Source organism: Protopterus annectens, chromosome 2.part0, assembly GCF_019279795.1.
Source record: "Protopterus annectens isolate FY-2018-M chromosome 2.part0, PAN1.0, whole genome shotgun sequence".
NCBI lineage: Eukaryota > Metazoa > Chordata > Ceratodontiformes > Protopteridae > Protopterus > Protopterus annectens.
The window spans coordinates 815,530,046-815,554,141 of NC_056728.1; the positions used below are offsets into that span (position 1 = coordinate 815,530,046).

The 24,096-nt window shown below is 42.5% G+C and overlaps 1 protein-coding gene across 2 annotated transcripts in view; it reads left to right on the forward strand.

Annotated features, from left to right (window-relative positions):
• PUM3 (pumilio RNA binding family member 3) overlaps positions 1-24,096 on the forward strand; it is a 907,478-nt gene that overhangs the window by 212,367 nt on the left and 671,015 nt on the right. The gene's annotated exons all lie outside the window — the stretch shown is intronic.

Genomic DNA, 24,096 nt, shown 5'->3' on the forward strand with positions numbered 1-24,096 from the left:
ACCATAGCCTTTAGAGTATTCAGCAAATACATGGCAGTAGTAGCAGCTCACTTGAGACTGCTAGGATGAACTAAGGTTGATATATTTCCAGCCATGTAGTATATTGTCTTGGATAAAATCACAGACTTAATAATCTACTTAATAATTTGGTTAAATAAGAGGTACCACATCACTGTATAATTGTATTTAAAATACATAAGGGTTATATATTATTATGACTGCTACTAAGTAGGGCAGGACCAGCTCGAATGTCATACTGATGGGGGAAGGGATGTGAATTTAACATGTGTACCAATAACACTTTGTTTTACAGCACAATAAACCACTCCCATGCCTAAGTATATATATATATATATATATATATATATATATATATATATATATATTTTTTTTTTTAGAAAATTTGTGAGGAAATTATTACTCTTATTTTTGTTTTACTTGGATCACTTGTCTGTGTAATTAATAAAAGATTTTCTACCTGAAACAGACTGCCTGCCTTGCTTGGATTACTTTTGAATACTTAGTAATGCTGTACATTTATATATTTTCTATTATTACTTTTTGTTTTGTTTTGTTTTGACTTAAGACGAGTTTATGTTCGCTACTTCTACTACTATTGTCTGATCTGATTAATATACAGTGATTAACTAGAAATATATGGACTGAAAATCTTCCACACCGAGAAGTTTCTTACACACTTTTGTTTTTGGACCCACTACACTTTAGTGGGTTGATTTGAGACTTTGGGGATACCACGGAGATTACTTGTTTTTTGATTCTGTATATTCCATATCTAGAGAACTCGCTACTATCTATTGATTCAAGCAAGGGATTACTTGCTCCATTTATGTCCTCAACTGGACATAACTGTCAAGTACACCACAAGAACACCAAATCACAGCTTAGGCCTATTCAGACCATGGAGTTCATAGGTGCTGTTAACAAGAGTTCATACTCTCATGTCGCTGGTCATGAAAGTGATCTCCCTTTACTATCCTACAGAGAAATTAGATGTTCATCGTGTTACACTGCTGCAGTCATTACACTTGGGTTATCCTGCCATCAGGCGGTCCCGCAGTTGGCCAGAGTTCCAAAGTCTTGGCCCGGCGTCGGTTGCTGTCACCTCCTCCCTTACGTCAGTGCGACAGGGGTTTATAAGATGCAGCCGACACCATTTTCTTTATTCTTTCTTGCCGCACGGTGCCCGAAGCAGAAGCAGTTCGCAAGTTCCGGTCAGCAGACTCCTGAGATTTTCATTCCGAATCCAGAACCGAAGTCTTCTAAAAAGCTAAGTACCCCGTTGGGGAAACTTTTCTTGTATCAGACTGATGTCAGTAAAAGTTAATAACTGTATTTCTTGTGGGAAGCTAATACCTCATAAGGATTTCCACTCCTATGCCTAGGCCCTGACCACGACATCACTGGTTGTCGGTTTTGTGCTAGGTTTAACAAGCGCACTATTAAGGCAGTTTGATTTTGCCTGACATTATTTTGGTAGAAAATTCAATTACACCATGCCGTCAGAAATTCTGACGACCGCAATGCATAAAAAGTGCAAGGAGAAGGACAGGCATCCGAGGCCCAAAACGGACGACGAGGCCTCTTCTAGGCCAGTCGCCGGTTCTCTGGTTTTCAGCGAGGCAGCCCCTGATGACCGCTTCCATAGACCGCCTCCGACTCCCACGTGGAGCTGGCTGGGCTTTCGGACGCACTAGGCCTTCAGTTTACCGATCCTAAACCTACAGAGGAAACCGAAGTAGCTGAGCAATCCACAGCTACAGAGGGTGTTTTCAGACCTACCCAGTTAACTTTTAAACCCTCTGTTAAGTCTAAGCCCCCCTTAAAGGCTAAGAAACAGACACAACTCTCTCCAGGACAGGCTTCCATGTCTAAGAAACAAATGCTAAAAATGGCCGAGGACCTAATCACCCTGATCAGGGGGTCCCATCCCCCTCCTGATAAAAGGCCCAGGCAGAATGCAGACTATGAATCTTCTGACCAGGTGACCATTTCCTCTGACTCTTCCTCGGACCTAGGATATTCTGTACCCCTTTATGAGGATTCTGATGCTGAGGAATCAATTCCATCAGCCTCTCCGCCTGAGGATTACATACCATGAGAGAGCATTTCCATTGGGAAGGCCAGGATTACTCAGAATTCAAGAAAAGACTCAGAGACTTCCTTTTATTGCCCCAACACAGACCCCTTGCTATCCCACCAGTTTTAGACATTGTGGATGATGTGTACACTGAATCCAGTTTGAACCCTGACTCCTTATCCCCAGCCCCAGTTAAACCTGATAGATATTACAGAGTCCCTGACTCTCACAAATTTGTGTACAAAAGCCCTGTTGCTGACCCTGAAACTATTTCTCAGGGACCCAAAGGGATTAAGGCCTCATCAGCAAAAAACCCAGTTCCCTCTGACAGAGATTCCAGAGCATTAGACAGATGGGGAAAGAAGGTATATACGTCTGCAACTTTAGCAATGAGAGCCTTGAATTGTCAGTTTCACATGCTAAAATATCAGCAATTTTTGATGTCTCAGTTGAAACAAAAGATGCTTCCAGATTCAGACCCTCCTAACTTAAAAGAAATGCTGGATTTATTGCATGCAGCTGAACAAGTAGGAAAACATACTTTGCAGTGCGAGTTTGATTCCTTAGAGGTCTCCTGTAGAGCAGCAGTTACAGGCTCTGTCATTAGAAGGCATGCTTGGTTAAAAGAACATACGTTACCAGATCATGTCAAGGTCAAATTATTGGATGCACCTTTGCAGCGGGATGTGCTGTTTGGAGTTAAGGCAGAGGAGGTATTAAAGAAAATGGAGGATAAGGCAAAGTCTATGCAAACGGTGAAAGATTTCTTACAGGTTCAGCTTCCTCGTTTTAGCAGAAATTGGCCAACAAAGAATTGGTCCTTTCCAGTCACAGATAGACCTCAAAGGGGCAGATACAGACGTCCAAGAGGTAGAGGTCAGACCCAAGGCCCTTACAGGCCTCGACAATGGAGCACGTCAGGCCAAAAAGAAGGGGAAGACAGGCCTCAACCTTATAAAAAAACAGCCTCAGTGACTTTCCACTACAGCTGCCAAACAGCTCTCTCTTGGCAGCCCCCTTAGGAGGAAAACTGGCACTTTTCTATCACAACTGGCATTGCAAATCCAAAGATAAATGGGTTCTCAACATTGTATCTCAAGGTTACAGGTTCCATTTCCACACCTTTCCAAGGCTAAAAGGAATGCCAAGTCTGCCACCAAATCAATGGGCAGAGGCTCAAAAACAAATTACAGCACTCATGGACATGAGAGCTATTCAAAAGGTACCACCACAGGAACAAGGACAAGGATATTACTCAAGATTCTTTCTGGTTCCCAGAAAGGACAAAGCCTGGAGACCCATTTTGGACAGTAGTGCAGTGGTGCACTGGTAGCATTGTTGCCTGAACACTACAGGTTCTCTGGTTTGATTCTTGAACCCACAGCCAGGCAGACACTGACAACAGATGCATTGGATTACGCCTGGGGAGCACACATGGCAGAAAAATGTATCCAGGGCGAGTGGCCCACAGAGCAAAGACATCTCCACATCAATCAAAAAGAGATGCTAGCTGTACAAAATGCTATTATAGCTTTCAAGGACCTACTGCATCCAGGACAATTACTATTAAAGACATCACCCGTCATCTAGCACTCTATTGGTAGAGAGGAATTTTTAAACGGGCACTAACTGCACAGTATACATGGATCTGATGAAGGGTCATTGAGGAGACCCGAAAGCGCTTATCCTTTGTTCTGTTTGGTTTTTATTTTTGTTTTTATTATTTTTAAGTTACTGTTCGATGTGAATATGCAAAGAAGGTGAATTATACTTGCCAATATTCAAGTAGAGCTGATTATATACGTTGTGCTTGGGAAGACAATACATTTGAAATATTTATCTTATGGCTGCTCAACCGAGTGTCTTGCTGAGCTTTTTTGCATGTGGAGTATAATTGTAAGAAAACACCCGTAGGTGTTGCAACAAACAAACTTTTTTGTGTTGAGAAGTGGTAGTGGAACAAACCTGCCCTGGCCGTGGTCTCAGTGCTGCTTGTTGAATAGTACTGAATGTATATGCCCTTTCCCCCCACTGTAGTGCGATCTCAGAGTGAGAATATTAAAGTAGGGGGTGTGGGGGGCATAGACCCCCACCCAGTACAGTTTAATATTGTATACTATTGTTTTATATTGTCCACTCCATATGAAAAGGGTAAGTAAGTAGTTTATAACCTGAGTAGATGGGAGGCTACACCCCCCCCTACATTAATATTCTCACTCTGAGATCGCACTACAGTTGGGGAAAAGGGCAGATACACTGTCAGTACTATTTTCGGTGAAATGGATTTTCGGCAATTTGGACCCTATGTCAGATTCATCGTCTTTCACTGTTGCACTCATTACACTTGGGTTATCCTGCTGGCAGGCTACCCACAGTCGGCCTGAATTCCAAAGTCCTGGTCCGGCATCGGTTGCTGTCACCTCTTCCCTGACGTCAGTGCGCCAGGGGTATACAAGATGCAGCCGACACCATTTTCTTCAGTCTTTCTTGCTGCACGGTGCCCGAAGCAAAACCAGTTCGCAAGTGCCGGTCGGCCGACTCCTGAGATTTTCGAAATTGAATTTCAGATCCGAAGTCTTCAATAAAGCTAAGTACCTCGTTGGGGAAACTTTTTTCTTGCTCCAGACCGATGTCCGAAAAAGTTAACAATTGTATTTCTTGTGGGAAGCAAATACCTCAAAAGGATTCCTTGCCTAGGCCCTGACCACGACATTGCTAGTTGTCGGTTTTGTGCTAGATTTAACCAATGCACTATTAAGCGTCGGTACGATTTTGCATTTTATTACTTTGGCCGAAGGTTTAACTATATAATGCCGTCGGAACAGCCGACGACCACAGTTCATAAAAAGCGCAAGGAAAAAGAAAAAGACAGGCATCTGAGGTCCAAAACCGACGACGAAGCCTCCTCTAGGCCAGTCGCCGGTTCATCGGTTCTCAGTGAGGCGCCTTTGCAGCCCCTGACACCTGCTACCTCAGAGCCACAGGCTGCCTCCGACTCCCACGTGGAGACAGCTAGGCCTCTGGAAACTCAAGGTATTGGGCCTGCGGAAACTAATCCCTCAGATGGGTCCGGAGCCGCTGAGCAGGCATCTGCTTCTGAGGGTGTTTTCAGACCTACACAGCTTTATATCAAGTCAACTTCAGCATCCAAGACAAAGACTAAAACAGCTTTAAAGATAAAGAAACAAGTACAGCATTCTCCTGGACAGACATCCATGCCTAAGAAACAGATACTCAAAATGGCCGAAGACCTAATTACTTTGATCAGGGGTTCCAATCCCCCTCCTGATAAAAGGCGTAGGCAAGACACTGAATATGATTCCTCTGATCAGGTTTCCATTTCATCTGACTCCTCTTCAGAACAGGGATACTCTGTTCCTCCCTATGAGGACTCTGATGCTGAAGAATCTATCCCTTCAGCCTCTCTTCCTGAGGAGTATTCTTTTGGGGAAACCCTGCACAACCATGAGGGAGCATTTCCACTGGGAGAGCCAAGATTATTCAGAATCCAAGAAAAGGCTCAGAGATTTTCTTTTATTGCCTCAACGCAGACTTCTTGCTATTCCACCTGTCCTAGACATTGTAAATGATGTATGTTGAGAGTCCAGCCTGTCTCCTGATTCTTTACCCCCTGCACCAGTTAAGCCAGATGGGTACTACAGGGTTCCAGATTCACATAAAGTTCTTTATAAAAACCCTGCTGCTGACCCAGAAACTATATCTCAGGGTCCCAATGGGGTCAAGGCTTCCACTGCAAAAAAAAACCTGTTCCCTCTGATAGGGATTCTAGAGCACTGGACAAATGGGGGAAAAAAGTTTACACTTCTGCTACTTTAGCTATAAGGGCTTTAAATTGCCAGTTTCATATGCTTAAATATCAGCAATATCTAAATGTCTCTGCTAAAACAGAAAATGCTGACAAACTCTGAATGTCCTGAAAACAAGGAAATGCAGGATTTATTGCATGCAGCTGAACAAGTGGGAAAGCATACTTTGCATTGTGGTTTTGATTCACTAGAGGCCTCTTGCAGGGCCGCAGTTACAGGCTCTGTCATTCAAAGGCATGCTTGGTTAAAGGAACACAGTCTGCCTGATCATGTTAAAGCAAAGTTATTGGATGCTCCATTACAGCATGATACTTTGTTTGGTGTTAAGGCAGAAGAGGTGTTAAAGAAAATGGAGGATAAAACGAAATCTATACAGACAGTAAAGGATTTCTTACAGGTTCAGCCACCCAGATTTAACAGGAACTGGCCTTCTAAAAATTGGTCCTTTCCAGTGTCAGACAGGCCACAAAGAGGCAGACGTCCTAGAGGCAGATCTCAGCCTCAAGGCTCATACAGGCCTAAACAATGGGGTGCTTCTACCTCCAAAAACGGAGAAGACAAAGCACAGCCATATAGGAAACAGTCTCAATGACTTCCCACTGCCAATGCCAAGCACTTATCTTTTGGCAGCACCCTTAGGGGGAAAGCTAGCACTTTTCTCACAAAATTGGCACATGATCACCCAGGACAAATGGGTACTGAATATTGTTTCTCAGGGCTACAGGTTCCACTTTCACACTCTTCCAAAGGCAAAAGGTATGCCAGACCTGCCACGCAATCAATGGGCAGAGGCACAAAAGCAAATTTCATCTCTCATGGACATGAGGGCTATTCAGCGAGTACCACAGCAAGAGCAGGGACAAGGCTTTTACTCGAGACTTTTCTTGGTACCCAGAAAGGACAAAGCATGGAGACCAGTACTGGACCTGTCTATTCTAAATACTTTTCTGGACGTTCCAAAATTCAAAATGCTGACACTGCAGCAACTTCTGCCCGTGCTGGGCAAGAAGGCTTGGCTCTTAACTTTGGACCTCAAAGAGGCATACCTGCATGTCCCAATCAGACAATCTTGCAGGAGATACCTCAGATTCATAGCTGGCTCAATGCTTTACCAATTCTCTGCACTGCTCTTTGGCTTATCTACTGCACCCAGGGTCTTCACAAAATGCCTGGCACCAGTAATTGCATTTTGCAGACAAAGGGGAATTCAAATATATCCATACTTGGACGACTGCCTTATTCAAGCAGAGAGCAAGGACATTCTACTAAAGCATCTGGCATTTGTAAAAAGATTACTAATTTGCCTAGGGTACACAGTAAACGAAAAGAAATCAAAACTAGTACCCTCTCAAGAGATAATATTCCTGGGTGCAAGCTTAAATACAACTGCCCAGATGGCTTATCTCATGCCAGACAAACAAAGGCAACTGACTTATTACTTCCAAAAGATGGCAACAAAAACCCAATTACCTGCAAGAAAAATTCTGCAGGTTTTGGGCTTCATGGCATCCTGCATTCTGCTAATTCCATATGCAAGACTGCATATGAGGAAGCTACAATGGTATCTAAAAAGTGTTTGGACTCAACATTGCCACAGCTTGAAAACATTAATTACCCTCATTCCCTGCCTGCAACAGGAGTTTCGATGGTGGGCACTGACCCGTTACCACAGCAAGGGGCAGCCATTCACTTTACCCACAGCCAGGCAGACTCTAACAACAGATGCATCGGATTATGCCTGGGGGGCACACATGGCAGGAAAATGCATTCAGGGCACGTGGCCCACAAGCCAAATGTATCTTCATATCAATCAAAAAGAGATGCTAGCTGTACAGAATACCTTGACAGCCTTCAAGGATCTGCTCCATCCAGGACAACTACTGCTAAGGACGGACGATACTGCAGTCATATGGTACATAAACAAGCAAGGGACCACACATTCCTACCCCCTCTGCAGGCAAGCCATGACTTTGTGGAACACAGCATTGACCTGTCAAGTGCATCTGCAAGCACAATTCCTGCCAGGAAAGACAAATTCTCTGGCAGACGAACTAAGCAGAAACCTTATGGACCCTCACGAATGGAAACGAGATCCACAAGTCTTCAGTATGATAACAAGGAAATGGGGATGCCCAGACATAGATCTGTTTGCCTCCCCTCACAACTGCCAGCTACAGAGATTCTGCACAAGGACTTATCACATACAAGCATGGAAGGTGTATGCTCTATCATTCAGCTGGAAAACCCTGACAGTATATGCTTTTCCTCCACTGCCTCTCCTCCCCAAGGTACTCCTAAAGGTGAGACAAGAGAAGCCAAAAATGATTGAGTGCCCCAGACTGGCCACGCCAGCACTGGTACCCAACCCTAAAGAGCTTGTCTCAAGGCCCAGCCTGGACTTTACCTCAAATTCCTCATCTTCTGACCCAACAAAACAATCAGATCCTGCACAGCCAACTCAGAACCTTAAATCTGGGTCCATGGCGAATAATATAACCACTCAGAACACACCTCTCTCTAAAGCAGTTATGGATGTTATTTTGTAAGCCAGGAGGCCCAGCACCAGAAAATCTTATGCAGAAAAATGGAAGAGATTCTGTGCTTGGAATCAGGCACAAGGAATTGACCCGCTTGTTCCAAATATTCCTCAGATTTTACAATACCTAACTGAGATGCTGGATAAAGGCCTGTCCTTCTCATCAATTAAGATCCATGCCTCTGCCATTTCAGCTCATTACAATACAGAACCACCTATTTTTTTTTCAAATCCACTGCTAAGGCAGTACCTCAGAGGGGCCAAAAACATAAGGCCCCCAAGGAGAACACCGATACCAAAAGCTCACACTGCCTCCTTTTGAGCCAGCCAATACAGCCGAGATAAAATACTTATCATGGAAAACAGCTCTTCTCTTAGCAATAACTTCAGCAAGAAGAGTCTCAGAGTTACAGGCACTAATGGCAGTGGAACCTTTTATCATTTTCCATCCGGACAGGGTTTCTCTAAGGACAAACCCAACATTTCTGCCAAAGGTAGTATCCAGCTCTTAATCAAACCATTCATTTGCTTACATTTTATCCAAACCCCCAGAATAAAGGGGAGAGACTTCTGCATTCATTGGACATACACAGACAGCTACGCTTCTACTTGGACAAAACTAAAGCTTTCAGAAAGACTGAGCAACTTTTAGTGGCATATGCTGCAGGATCACAAGGAAAGGCCATCTCAAAGCAGACTATTTCAAAATGGATAGGACACTGCATTCAGTTCTGCTATGCACAACATGGCAAATCAGTGCCTAAGGGCATTAGGCCACACTCAACCAGGGCAGCAGCCACATCAGCAGCTTTTCTCAGCAGAGTACCAACCAAGGAAATTTTGGAGGTTGCAACTTGGAGTTCAGTGCACACTTTTACCAAGCACTACCACTTACCTCTTTACTTTAAATCCAGAGCAGGCTTTGCCACTGCAGTTCTGCAGGGCCTCATAGTCACTCCTAATTCTATTTAGACCCAGCTGCCCAACCTCAGCTTTGGGATTCAACCCAAGTGTAATGACTGCAACAGTGAAACACTATGAACATAGTACAGTTGTGTGCCTACCATAAATGTAGATGTTCGAGTGTATTCACTTTTGCAGTCCAGGTTATCCACCCATCATCTCCCTTTCTTTGCTGGGACTTATCTGTACCTCTCTATTCTATACAACCTATGTGGTGTATTTGCTTGTAGATGAAGGTATTGTTTATTTTAGTGCATGCTTTTTATAAGCAATGTTTTTAGCCTACCCTTTTGGGGGCATCTGACATCTGGGCAAGAAAAACTGAAGAAAATGGCATTGGCTGCATCTTGTATACCCCTGGTGCACTGACGTCCAGGAAGAGGTGACAGCAACTGACGCCGGACCAGGACTTTGGAATCCAGGCCGACTGCAGGTAGCCTGCCAGCAGGATAACCCAAGTGTAATGACTGCAACAGTGAATACACTCTAACATCTACATTTATGGTAGGTACACAACTGTGCTCATATATATCTATATCTATATATGTGTGTGTATATATATATATATATATATATATATATATATATATATATATATATATATATGCATATATCGCTCTTTAGAGTAAGCTTACTATTCTTTAACTTAGGAAAGTTGGTAGTTGCTTATCTACGTTTGGTTATGTTTGGAATTGTTTACTGATATATCGGACAAGTCCTCTGGGTTCAAAAAATGCTTTCCCTGTGGGCACAAATTTCCCAGCCCAGATGCCCACAGGACATGTGTATACTTTGAAGTGGACTGTGCGATCTGCTCAGGTTTTAACACCAGAGCGTTAACAGATAGCAGGAATAAACTAGTTTTTTGAGGTCGTCTGCCTTATACTATTTCTCTTCAGTTGCTGGGGCTCAAACCCGTTCAAAAAAAATCAGACAAAAGTAAGCCTGATACTTTGCCTAAAGTTAAGGAGTCCCAACAAAAAAGGTGTCCAGATTGTTCTTTGGCTTCAAAAGTCAGTTCCTTCAGCAAAGCCCCCTGCTAAAGTTCATAAAAAGTCGGATCTATAGGTGTTGGATCCAACAGTTCAAAAGCCAAGGTTCCCTTGGATCTGATCACCATTGCTTTTATTGGATGCAATTCCATTTTGGCTTCCTTCTCCCTTCCTAGAGGCGTCATCTCGAAGGCACTAGACCACCTTCCACTACATCTTATCTGAGATCCCTCAGAAGTCTTTCAGAAGCAGATGTGGGCAGGATGATGAAGTTCTTCAGAGCTCAGATTCAGATGGGGGGTCTCCTGGCTCTGTCCCAAACTTGCCCTGTGAGCCAATATCTGTCCACCTTCCCTCTAGTATCTCCTTCTCTGATTGGACTCTCTGAGATCCCTGGGGGTGTCTACTTCAGATCCAAAGACTACTGCTGTTTGACTTTGATGGTTCTGAGCCAGAGGACTCTTGGAACCAGAGCATTAGTGCCGGATCTGGGGGTTTGATGTGTACTCCGAAATTTTCAGAGCCATCTCTTTCCCTTTGAGTCACGACGCTGGATAGCTCAGGTCCATCTTCCTCCTCGGACAGATTGCAGGAACCAACTGTCCGAGATGTACCAGCTTCAGAGCCATTGACTTCTCTTTCTTCTAGGTGTTCTGCCTTTGATGTTGTGGAGAGGGTTTTCTCCTTACCTAGAGAAAGAAACATCCCTGCCCCCCTCACATCAGACAACCCTGCCTCATACTGTTCTTTGCTGTGAGTCTTGTCTATCCCTTCTACTGGGACAGCCAGCCTGAACATGTCTCCATCCGGTCTGTCAAGACATTCTTTTATGACACTTCCCCAGGCCACCCACTGAGGAAGACCCTCAGAAGAGGACATGTAAGAGGAGGCACTTGGATCCCCCAAAGAACCTCTCACAGAGGGCAGTGATTTTGATGAGGGGGAATGGTCCACAGATCACCACCTGATGATGTCTCCTTTGGAGACACCCTGGAGCTCCTGAAATAAAAAAAAGTGGTTGGTCCTCCAACACCCCCTGCCAAGAGGAAACAGTGTTCCTGGTGGCTTTCTGGTCTGGCCCATGTATTTCTTGGAATATGGAAAAAAATAATTGGTGAATAAAGAATGGTTAAACAAAAAGCGATCTAATTAAAGAATAAAGAACCACCACCTAACAATGCTGTAGACTAAAAAAGATGTTTAATAATAACAAAAAGTAGAATGATAAAATGCTAAGGGCTTTCCTGCCAAAACTTGCACTTCTCAGACCATACAAGTAACCAGTATTTTAATCACATTTAATGTAGCAATAATCATTATCTAAAAACATCACGTGTCTTTATAGGCTTGAAAGAGACGGTTCCATTCAAGCATATGCCTTTATCAGCTTGTAGTTCTAAAATCCATTTTAACTATGTACATTCTGTCTTGTATACATAGTCTTTACATAGTCTTAAGTTAAAATGCATCAATTCTAAGACCAACAGTTTAATACTTAGAGTATTAGTAGGGTTATTATCCTTAATATCATTTTAGTGCTCAAGAATACATTTCTTAAAGGGATGATTCATTTTTCCCCACACAAAATGATGAAAAAGCACTGTAAACAGCTAAGTATGCTAGATTAGAACTTTTACAATAAGTATAAAACTGTATCGGTGTCCATTGTCAGGATGTGCAAATGTAGAGGTGGGCAAAACAAATTTACTTGCACTACAGTTATTGCAAGGAAAAGTCCCATTACGCCTAGATTTATTAATATGATTATGCTGTCTATAACATAACTGGCATTTAATAGATTTATGGTTCTTAAAAGAAAATGCAAGTCTTTCACCCAAAATCTTCTTAATTTTTTTTATCTACCATTAAAATAGACCAATTCATTTTGATTACATCACATAGTATATCACTGTCACTAGAATAAGTCAAACTGACTTTTGGAATATTAATCCTGTCTAGTAAAAACATTATTATTCATTACATCTTTCAAATCAGAAAAGAATGGTTTAGCAATAGTATCTCTGTTTGATAGTACTCAGTGTGCCTTTTTTATTATTTTCTTTTTTTTTTGCTTAAATGGCTTTATTGATTTTACAAAATGTATATAATTTCATAACTTGGCAATATAAAACATAATTTGCATAAGTTAACTGTATACTGTCAGCTACTATAAAATCTAAACAAACTTTTTCCAAAGGTGTCTAAGTTTAAAAGATATTACACATTTTTACATTTAAAACTTAATTTTGTGAGGTATTAGTCATCTCCCTCTCCATTATTTCGTACACTTTCTTCCATGAGTTGCAATAAGGTGTTGTTCTTTATGTTCTCATTCTAATGGTTGTCATTTCCATTTGTGAATTCAATACAATATTTCTGTATTCTTTAAATGTGGGTGAAGTCTTACTTTTCCAATTTGTAGTAATGGTTTTGCCTGCTATAGCAAGTAGTGTCCATAAAAGTGAAAACTTTGTTTTAGCAACAAACTGGGGTATGGGATCATTTAAATAAAATTAAAGATTTAGACAAATGGAAATTATCATTAAACTATTTGCAAGAAAAATAAACTTTATCCCAAAATGGTTTAAGTAAATGACAATCATAAAACATATGCCTCCAATCTGCTCTCAAGTTCCTTTTACATCACCAACATCCTACATTTTGTTTAAATATTATTTATATGGTGTTATAAAGGACCTATGTATAAATTTCCATGTGAACATTTTCCCTTGCAGTGAAAAAGATGTTTGCTTTGTGGAGAGAAGTATTAATTTCTTGTCGTTGTCATCTGATTATTTATTTTATAGAAGTCCCAAAGATTCTCTGGATGATATAATTTTGTTTTCTTAATTATTTTATAGATGTTTGATGAGTAATATTTTCCATAAACAGCTTGTTTTGTTGAAAATGCAATGTGTTTTGTAAATTTAGGTATATTTTGTCTGACTGTTAATTACATTGTCTCTATTCTGTTTAGGATGGTACTGTCTTATATCCTGAATGCTTAGCCATAGATCATTACCTAAATCAAATTTTGTTTATTTGTTCCATTGTTAAAACTTTTCCACAGTCTAGTAACTGATGCCAGTAAGTCATTTCATGCTTTTCAAGAGTCTTAATTATATCAGTATCAAATGTTTTAAGGCTATTTTGTATGCATGCAGTAAGATATATCAAGAATGGTCAAGCTTTTATGTTGGGATTCCTATTCATAAGGGTTTTATATCCTTCTGATATTTTTTTTATAAACTTAGAATTTATGTGCTTCTGTTTGGATGATGAGAGAACATTTTACAGAAAGCAAAGACAATTATTTGATACCAACTCAGTATATTGTAGTGGTAATGTAAGACCTGATTTTAGCCATATCTTTTTGTGTATGTGTTTCCATCTGGCAGAATAAGCATTATTTACCCATAATGATATTGTTTTTATATTCGATATATTTATATATCAGGAAGACTGATTCCTCCTGCTTCCCAGTCATTAAAGTGATTATTCAGAGCTATTCCGGGTTTATTGGGATACCATAAGAAGTTTAGCATTAAATTGTTTTAAGATTTAGGAGGGGTATAGAAAATGCTTGCATGAAGTATAATATTTTTGGAAAAATAATTATTTTAATTATATAATGCCTGTCCTCCATTGTAAAAGTATTTATTCCAATTTGAATGAGTGTTTTAATGTTATTTTGAATATTAGATTAGTTTATTGCTATTGTCTTGTCTACTTCATCTATTAATGTAACCCTTAGGTATTTTATTTTGTTGTCAGCAGCTATATATTTAGAAAAATCCTTATCTATGTTTTTCTTATTAGAATTTATAAGTAATGTCTGTCTTATTTTCATTAAATTTAAGGCCTGAGAGTTTCTGAAAGTGTTCAGTTAAAACCTTTCCAAAAAAATGTATTAAATGTAGCATCTTTTAAGGTTAACAGAGTATCACCTGCAAACAACTGAACCTTCATTTCCAGACTATTGACAGTTTGTATCTTATCCATTTGAATATAATTTGCAAAATGTTTGATTACTAAGGCAAATGATAATGGAGACAGTTGGCATCCCTGTTTTATTACCTTTAGTAATTTCTAAAGATTTAGAAAAGTATGATCCAATCTTTATGTATGCTAAGGATTTTTCATAAAGTGATTTAATAGTGTGATTTATTTGAGAAAATCCATATTCTTCTAGAACTGACCATAGATAATACCAGTGGATGGAATCAAAGGCGCACTATATGTTAAACTGACTATATTCATGTTATTTTTGTATGATTAATGTAATCAGTTAAGATATAATTATTTTAATGTTGTCATATGTATTTCTGTCTTTTTATAAAACCAGTTTGATCTTCGTCTATTAATAATGGAAATAGTTGTTTGATGCTAGTTTCATGTATTGCCATAAACATTTTATAATCAACATTTAGTAAGGATATAGGTCTGTAAGATTAACATTTCTTTGCATTTGTATCTAGTTTCAAAATAGGTGATGATGTACATTTCCAAGAAGGAAGAATATTTTTGCTTTCCTTTACTAATGTAAGCACTTTGAATAGTAATGCCAGAGCTTCTTCTTTGGTTAATAATTAGAACATTTCTGGGATCATATTATCGATGTCAGCTGTTTTGTTTGGTTTTAAAGTTTTAATTTGGGATTGAAGTTCAGTCATGGTTATTATATGATCATCTGTTAGCTTGGTTTTGATACGTTTTCTAAAGAAAGACTTTTAACCTGTTTTGAGGTTCTCTTATTTCCTTTTAGGTATTAACTTTATAAAAGTGTAATTTAAATGCATCTAGTGTCCCTTCTAAGTACGATTCTTTCTGGTATCTGGAATATATGTTTCCTTTATTTGCTTAGTTTTTATGATATTTATTGTTCTATTTGCTATTCTTTTCTGATTTATGGGGCTTATCAAATAAGGACATAGTTTGATCTTCTCTAAATTTATCATTATCTTATGATGTATGTGTATAAATATTTTTTATTCATGTCATCTAATCACTTTTAAATTTGTCTTTCCCTTCTGTATGTCTAGATTTAGTATATCCGTTCTTGCCGGGAGTTTGAGTAAGTCTTTGTCCCATTGCATTTTCTTGTTTTTAAAACATGTTAATGCTTCACCATATGCCTTAAAAGAGTCCCACATATATATCTCGAACACATCTTTAGTAAGATTATGTCTGCAAATGTTTGTATCTCTTTAACATAAATTTCCGTAAAATCCTTGTTTGTTATGTATGAAGGAATTCTAGTTACAGTTATTTGTTTTTGTGTTTAAATCGAAATCAAAAGTAATTACATTATGGTCTGACAATAGCCATGTGACTACTTTGACTTTATCCAACTTTGTAGTTAGATCTCTTGATATGTACACTGTCTATTCTTGAATCTGTGCCATGTCAATGAGAGTAATGTGTAAAGAATAATGAATTAGGATCAGCATATTCATTAATGTCTACAGTATTAAAAGTTTCAGTAAAATGCGATAGCACCTTAGAAACTTCTGATGTTAGGTAGTCTGATCTCACCTTCATTTTTACATATGGGTTCGGAGCTGATCCTCTGCTCTGACTCGGCCGATTTACAAGCTGGAAGATTTCTGGTTGGCTTGTGGCTAAGCAGGTGTCCCATGGTGCACCAGTACAATCCCCAGATCTCGTTTGACGCATCGACGAGTTCGGTTGTGCTTCTCTTGGCTCTGGCTAAGTTTTTCAAAATTCTTCATATTGTATCATGTTCAGTGCTTTATTATTATATATGTAGTATTGCTAATATATCAGGCAGTTGCTTTGCTTGCCTTTTTTGAGTGCAACTTAGTTTTCTAGTTCTTTTTTGGTATCCTGTGTGTCAGTTAGTTTTAGGCACTGTTGTGCATTATTTGATTATTAGGTAGAGTTTTTGGCGGTTTTCCGCTCTTAGTCAACAAGGGCTCCTGTTGTCTTGTCTGTTGTTATTCTGACCTTTTTTGGTCACCGTTAGCAGTTAGTTTTCTGCTATTTGGACATTGTTTTTGGCGGGGATCCGCTTGTGAAGTTACTAGTATTGCAAGTTTATTATCTGATGTTCTTCGTCTCACATTGCTGCAGTCATAACCTGTGGGTAGTCCGCTGTCCTCGGTCGGCCCGAATACCAAAGGGTTAGGCTGACGTCGGTCATGGTCGCCCGGAGCTGACATCAGTACGTAGTAGTACTTAAGCGCATGACCGACGTCATATCCTCAGTCTTTCTTGCCGCGTGGTCCGAAGCAGAAGCAGCGTTTGCAAGTGCCGTTCGGCGTTCTGAAATTTTCATTTTCGAGTTTCAGACCAAAGACCAAGTTGGGCTAAGTACCCCGTTGGGGAAAACTTTTGTCTTTTCTTGCTTCAGTTAATCCGGATGTCAGAAAAAGTTAATAATTGTATTTCTTGTGGGAAACAGATACCTCATAGGGACTACCATTCTCTTTGTATTCCTTGCTTGGGGCCTGAGCACGACGTTGTCGGGTGTCGCTTTTGCGCTAGATTTAATAAGCGCACCATTAAACGTAGATTAGACTGTGCTAGACTTGTTTTCGGTAAGCGGTGTAGCTACAACATGCCGTCGGATACTCCGGCGCCGCTACCAGCGAAAAGAGGAAAGAGAAAGTTTTAAGGTCTAAACCGGGAGTCGTCCGTTGCGGACGCCGGTTCTATGGAAACCACGGTTGAATCTGTGGATCCAGCCGAGGCCTCGGCTGAATCCCAGGGGGAGCCTTTACTTTTGCAGGAGTTGGTCTCTCAGGAGTTGGGCCAGGCCGAGGGGGCTTCTCAAGTTTCTGTGGTTCCATCCTTACAAAAGGTTAGTAGGCCTTCTACTTCAGTGACTAAGGGGCCTGCTAAGTCTAAATCTGGTCCTACTGGTTCGGGACATAGCCCTAGTTCTTCAGGTTCTGTTCCTAAAAAACATATGTTGAAAATGGCAGAGGATTTGATTACTTTGATTAGGGGTTCTATGCCCCCTCCTGAGAAGAGGTCTAGGGTGGAGACGGATTTAGAAGGAATAGAGCATTCTTCTGATTATTCTGAGTCCTCAGCTGAGGATATTCAGGATTTTCCTTCTTATTCAGATTCGGAGACAGAGGATTCCTGTTCTTCTGCTTCTCCTCCAGAGGATTTTTCCTTTTCTGAAACCCTGCATTCCATGAGGGAGCATTTCAAGTGGGAAGGTCAGGATTTTTCGGATTCTCGTAAGAGGTTGAGGGAATTTTTGTTTTTGCCACAACATAGGCCTTTGGCTATTCCCCCTGTTTTAGATGTTGTTCAGGATGTGTTTTCTGAGGCTTCTCTTAATCCTGATTCATTACCCCCGGCTCCTGTCAAGCCAGACAGGTATTACAGAGTCCCTGAAGCTCATAAATATTTGTATAAGAGTCCTAGGGCTGATCCAGAAACCATTATTCAAGGGCCTAAGGGTGTTAAGGCTTCTGTGGTTAAGAATCCGGTTCCTTTGGACAAAGATTCTAGAGCTTTGGATAGGTGGGGTAAAAAAGTGTACACCTCTTCTACGTTAGCTATGAGGGCTTTAAATTGCCAATTTCATATGCTGAAATATCAGAACTTTTTGTTAGGTCAATTGAAATCTAAGGTAGATGCCTTATCTGAGGGTATAGAGTGCAAGGAATTGCAAGACTTGGTTCATGCTTCTGATCAAGTTGGTAAACATTCCTTGCAGTGTGGCTTTGATGCTATTCAGGCTTCTTCCAGGGTGGCTGCTACTGGTTCAGTGATTCGCAGGCATGCCTGGCTTAAGGATCAAAATTTGTCAGAGCATGTGAAAGCTCGGATTTTGGATGCTCCTCTTCAATCTGATGTCATTTTTGGTTCTCCTGTGGAGTCGGTTTTGAAAAAGATGGAAGAGAAAGCTAAGTCGATGCAGACGGTTAAGGACTTTTTGCAAGTGCAGCCCCCTAAATTTAGCAGGAATTGGCCTGCAAAAGGATGGTCCTACCCTTCTTCAGATTTTCAGTCCAGGGGCAGGTCTAGACGTGGTAGGGGTAAAGCTCAAGCTCAGGGTTCCTTCAGACCTAGGACTTGGAGTTCTCCTGCACAATCTTCTGGTGAGGGCAGGGGTCAGCCTTTTCGTAAACAGACCCAATGACCTGTATTTTCTGCTGCCGGATCCCTCTTGTCTGGCAGCTCCTCTAGGGGGAAAGTTGGCTCTTTTCAAACAGAATTGGCATTTTGTCACCCAGGACAAATGGGTGTTGGACATAATAAATCAAGGCTACAAGTTTTATTTCCACACTTTTCCTCCTTTCAAAGGCATGCCAGACGTACCTCCTCAGCAAAGGCTGGAGGCGCAGGAACAAATTTTTTTGCTTTTACAGCTAGGAGCAAGCCAGGTGGTTCCTCCTTCCGAAGTAGGCCTAGGATTTTACTCTCGCCTTTTCCTAGTACCAAAGAAAGGAAATTCTTGGAGGCCAATTCTGGATTTGTCCATTCTCAATACACACCTGGACATTCCAAAGTTCAGGATGTTAACTTTACAGCGACTTCTGCCTATGCTAGGCAAAGATCACTGGATGGTAACTCTGGATCTCAAAGAGGCCTATCTTCACATTCCTATCAGGCCCAGTTGCAGGAGGTTTCTGCGTTTCCGGGCTGGTACTTCTCATTATCAGTTCTCTGCATTGCCCTTTGGTTTATCTACTGCGCCCAGGGTGTTCACGAAGGTTCTGGCCCCGCATTCTTCAGACTGAGGGGAATTCAAATTTATCCTTATCTGGACGATTGCCTGATTCTTGCTCAAGACAAAGACAAGTTACTTCAGCATCTGCAGTATGTAATGGCAGTTTTAAGATGCCTAGGGTATTCTGTGAACGAAATAAAGTCCAGTCTAGTACCCTCTCAGGACATGTGCTTTCTGGGTGTGAGACTGAATACAGCCTCTCAGATGGCTTTTCTGACCCCGGACAAACAAAGAACTCTTCACCTATACTTTCAGCAATTATCAGTACAGTCCAGGCTGACTGCAAGGACAGTCCTACAAGCCTTGGGGTTCATGGCATCTTGCATTCTAGTACTTCCCAATGCCAAACTGCATATGAGGAAGCTTCAATGGTATCTCAAAAGTGTATGGACTCAACACTGCCACGATTTGGACACTGTCATTCGGATAATACCTTGCATCCAGAAGGAATTCTTGTGGTGGGCACAGGAATGTCACCTAAACAAGGGACTCTCTGTGATCCGACCAGAGGCGAGTCAGATCATAACGACGGATGCCTCAGAACTGGCTTGGGGAGCACACTTCAATGGGAAATGGATTCAAGACACGTGGCCTCCCAGACTACAGCATTTGCATATCAACATGAAGGAGATGCTAGCAGTCCAGTTTGCTCTGTTGGCTTTCAAGGGCCTACTTCAGCCAGGACAGGTGTTGATTCAAACAGACAACACTACAGTCATGTGGTACATCAACAAGCAGGGGGGAACACATTCTTACCCTCTTTGCAGACAAGCAATGATTTTGTGGGAGACTGCTCTAAGTTTGCACATTTCTCTTCAAGCTCAGTTTCTGCCAGGAGCACAGAACTCCCTAGCAGATGTCTTGAGCAGACATATGGTGGACCCCCACGAGTGGAAATTGGATTCTCAGGTGTTCCAGCAGTTGACAATGGCTTGGGGAACTCCAGACATAGATCTGTTCGCTTCTCCTCTAAATTTCCAACTACCAAAATTTTGCACAAAGATGTTTCACCCAAAAGCTTGGAAAGTGGATGCTCTATCTTTCAGTTGGAACAACCTTCACTTTTATGCTTTCCCTCCTCTGCCTCTCCTTCCAAAGGTACTCTTGAAAGTCAGGAGGGACAAGCCTTGCATGATTCTAATAGCTCCAGATTGGCCACGTCAGCACTGGTATCCTCTGCTGAGGAGTTTAATTCAGGAGCCTCCTTGGCCTTTACCACAGCTTCCTCACTTGTTGTCCCAGTCAAGCAGTCATTTGCTCAATGTCAGAGTGCAGTCCCTACATCTAACGGCCTGGCGAATTCTGTTTTAGAGCCTGTGGGGTCTCCGCTTCCTCAACAAGTTTTAGATGTTCTGTTGGAAGCTAGGTGGCCTAGCACCAGAAAAGTTTATGCTGAAAAATGGAAGAGATTTTTTCTTTGGAGCACAACAAAGGGCTTTGATGTCTCTGGGCATAATTTGAGTTTTACTCTACAGTACCTTACTGAATTACTGGACAAGGGTTTGTCATTTTCCTCTGTGAGGGTTCATGCTGCAGCTATTTCTGCTCACTATGATTGTGACCCTCCTTTATTTTCGCATCCTTTGCTTAAACAATTTCTTAGAGGGGCAAAAAATATAAGACCCCCACGTAGAGCTCCTACTCCTTCCTGGGATCTCAATTTTGTGTTGGAGAAGCTTACTTTGCCTCCTTTTGAACCTGCAGCTACGTCTGAATTGAATTTTTTTCTTGGAAGACTGCTTTTTTGTTGGCCATCACTTCTGCTAGAAGGGTATCTGAATTGCAGGCTCTCATGGCAGTTGAACCTTTTCTGATATTCCATAAGGATAGAGTTTCTTTGCGTACTAACCCTACCTTTATGCCAAAAGTGATTTCTAATGTGGCCTTGAACCAGTCTATCCATTTGCCTACTTTTTATGCTGATCCCCAAAATAAAGGGGAAAAAGTTTTGCATTCTTTGGATATCCACAGACAGTTACGTTACTATTTGAGCAGAACTAAGGAGATGTAATGGGATCCTATCTCGCCTACATTCATGACAGATGGGTTCGGAGCCGATCCATCGGCTCCGACTCGGCACCAATACTCTAGCACGAAGTCTCTCATTGGCTGGGCTACCCCTTATCCCAGGATGCACTACACCTGCTTCCCCAGATCTCGTTTGCCGCTTTACTAGCTGGACGTGGTCTCGACTTGGCTGGAGCTAAGTGATTTAAATTTACCTTTATTGGTCTTTGACCTTGTGGTTTATTGTCGGATATTAACCAACAGCTGTTTTAACAGCTTAATTTCGTATTTGTGAAAGTTTGAGTGTTATCTGGTACTTGTTCTCCTTTTTTGTCGGGCAAGGCCCGTTTTAGTTAGAGGGCCTTTGCCCCTCCCAGTGTAGTTTTTAGTTTAAAGGCTTTCCTACCTTTAGTTGATTCTTTACTGCCTTTTTCTTGTACCTACGGGCCTAGCCCGTTTAAATTAGAGGGCTTTGGCCTTGGTTTATTGTCTGTGAGGTAAAGTTTACTGTGTCTCGCGCTTTTCAGTTGGCGCTATTTTTTCCTATACTGCTAATTTTGTGGTGAGTTATATATTTCTCAGGTACCTTGTACTATGTCCAAAGAACAGAAGTCAGGGTTTAAAAAATGCACTCGGTGCAATTATAAAATGTCCATAACAGACAGCCACTCTATTTGTGTTTATTGTTTGGGGCCAAAACATTTACAAGAGACTTGTAGTGTATGTCATGCCTTTTCTGCTAGGGTTCTTCAAGAGCGTAAGAACAAGCTCATTTTAAAAGGGCTTATTAAACCCTCCTTTGAGGAAGCTTTAAATCCACCTGTTGCTTCCAAAAAGAAAAGATCGTCGGCTCCGACAAGTCCGTCGGAGCCGACTTCTAAAAAGAAAAAGTTGACTTCTTCTTCCTCGGCTCCACTGACTTCGGGGCCGAGTGTCAAAGAGTCTGCCTCGATACCTCCAGCTTCGGCTCCATTGTCTTCGGAGCCGCAAGTTGAAGTATCGAGAGGTGAATCACTCCCATCGGCTCCAATGGCTTCGGAGCTGGTGGAAGTGTGCAGCTCAGACTCTTCACCCTCGGCTCCGAAGAAAAAGGCTTCCTCGGCGCCGATGGTGGTCCATGAGTTGGTGGAGTCGGCGCCGACAGTATTGGAGCCGTTTGAGCCGGTCCCCTTCTCCCTCGGAGCCGAGAGGAAAATCTTCTCGAGTGTCTACCTCCTCTAAATCCTCGAGACTATCTGATTCGGACCTGGATAGGGTTTTACAGAGGCTCTTCCAATCTCCAGTATTTGCTAAAATGGTCTCGGCTCCAGCACAGTTTGCTTCGGAGCCGATCCCCCCCCCGACACTGTTGATTCCTCCTCCAACCTCCTCTGAGTTGTTGGAGCCGGTGGTGGTGGAGCAATGTGGAGCCATACGGTCGGAGCAGAGACCCCTTTCAGGCCTCGGCTCCGACCATGCTTCCTACCCTGTCCTCCGGTTCAGGGTTTGGCACTGCGACCTCTGGCCGGGCCGAGGGAATACTTTGGGATTAGGTGCTTCGGTGCCTAGTCTTCCCCTCGGAGCATCGGCTGCTGGAATTCCCAGTGCCATCGTGGCCTCTAGGCCAGTGACTTCCTTGGATTCTGGAGGTCCGGCCTTTGAGGCCATGAGGAGCGCGCTGGCCATGCCCTTGCCGGTTCAACTAGAATCTACCTCACCGTCCCTAGACCTGGAGACTGGTGCCTCTGTTACATTGCAGCCCCCCGGCAGCGGGGCCCTAGGGCCGGAGGATACCCCGATCGGGGGTTCCCTTCTTCCGGGTGGTCCGTCCGAAACTGCTTCGGACGAACCTCCATGGAAGAAATTGTGTAAGAGGAAGCACGTAGACTCCCAAGATGAGTCTATTGCATCAGATACTGACCTCGATGATGCTGAAGGGTCCCCCAAATCATCTTCGGATGATATCTCCTTCTCAGATATCTTGGAGATTCTGAGACAGAGAGGTGACTGGCAAGCCAAAACCCCTTCAACTGAGGAGTCAGTCTTCCTCAAGGCCTTTGGGGCCCAGCCCTCCGCCTCCTGGGTGTCTCCGCCCTTCGATGAGCTCCTTGATGTGGTTTCTCAGCGTGGGAGCACCCTGATTCCGTGGAACCGGTGCCTGCGAGGCCTAACAAATTCTTATCAGCCCCCCCCCAGAAAGAATTTCTTACTAAGGGTGTACCGGTAGATGCTTTGGTGGTGGCTTCTGCCACACAGCAGGACGTGGCAGAGGCTTCGACGTCTATTCATCCTCCTAATAAGGATTCTAGGAGTATGGATAGGTATGGGAAGCGTACCCTGTCCTCAGCGGTCTTTACCTTACGGTCGCTGAATTATTTATGTCATTTTACGAGGCTCCAAAGGGATCTTCTCAAAGAGCTAAATGACTCCCTTGTTGGTAATCTACCTGAAGCGCTGGCCTCGACTGTTGGCGCACAGATGACTACCCTTTCTTCTATCGTCAACTCGTCCATGCGGCTCATCTCGTATGCGGCCGAGGGGGCGAGTAGAGCAGCGGGAACAGGCGTTGCCCTTAGGAGACAAGCCTGGTTACGCTTGTGTTCATTTACGGAGGCCTTCAAGTCTTCTTTCGCCGACGCCCCCTTTGATGGGTCATCGTTGTTTGGACCCAAGGTGAAGGACACACTCACTCGGTGTGAGCAGGAGGGCAAGACTTTGACTGCCGTTGGGGCCCGTTATTCCGCTCCTTCCAGGCCTTATCCCAAGGCTGGGAGAGGAGGGAAGATGTGGTTTAAAAAATCCCAAAAGTCTTTCCCTACTCCACCCAGTGATTCCCCCTCCAGAGGCAGGGGGGGGGGGATTTTGGAAGACGCCGCCCCAGAGGTGGCAGAGGCCCCCGTAACTCTGGAGACCGCGATTCCTTTCGTGGTTCTTCATACAACCAGCGTTCCTGAGTGGTTGCCCGACTGTGCAACTCCGGA